The sequence below is a fragment of the Notothenia coriiceps genome, unplaced genomic scaffold, assembly GCF_000735185.1.
Source record: "Notothenia coriiceps isolate Sejong01 unplaced genomic scaffold, NC01 NC01_scaffold00017858, whole genome shotgun sequence".
NCBI lineage: Eukaryota > Metazoa > Chordata > Actinopteri > Perciformes > Nototheniidae > Notothenia > Notothenia coriiceps.
The window spans coordinates 48,405-49,252 of NW_011350559.1; positions in this window are offsets into that span (position 1 = coordinate 48,405).

Consider the following 848-nt stretch of genomic DNA (forward strand, 5'->3'; position numbering starts at 1 on the left):
ATCTCATTCTCATTCTCCCTGGTTGAACAAAGTCCTGAAAAAGTTTTGGGATCCGACACAAACTCTGAATAAGAACGGTAATGTGTTTGTGTGTTGTGGGACGTGCAGTAAATATAAAGTTACAACTTCAACGTGATGCATCTCTCTGACACTGGCTGACATCTTTGTTCATGTAAAGCTTAGTTCACATAAATGAGTTCCTGTTTTCCTTCAAATTATGTAGAAAATTCGATTGCTCACCCAAATTGCTAAATAAATATGTTTGCATTTAGCTTTAGTGGTATGTGAAATGGGTCTGTTGCCCATTTCACATACCAAAAACACATTTGATTTATAAACAGTGAAAGACACCATTTCAAAACCTTTCCAAACTTGACAGTCTGACCCAGTCTGAATATAGCAGCGAATGATTTGACCTGATCCAGAAAGGAGTCGACCCAAATAGAAAATAGAGAACGATTTTTCCCGCGGTTCATAGTTCACAGTCTGTGCTGTTGTTTGACTCCAGACGGAGAGACCTGTGAACCACTGTGAACAGCTTTCAATGGAACCACCTTCTGCTTTAAAAGCTGTTGGCAGTTAGTAGTACTGTGGATTATGCAACGTAACAGGGTTGTAGATGGAGAGAAATGTTGCAGAAGAATTTTTCCAACTTATTTTTCTTAGATCTCGGCAGGAATGTCAGATTGAAATCATTAATGCTTGTATCTTATTTTACATATTGCCTTTGATAAAGTTATCACACAACACATACAGGTGTACAAATCACTTTAAAGGGACGCTTTTTGGGGTTTGCCTCTCCTGTAGTGTGTTTTTGTGCATGTAAATGGTCTGCAAAGGCTAAAATC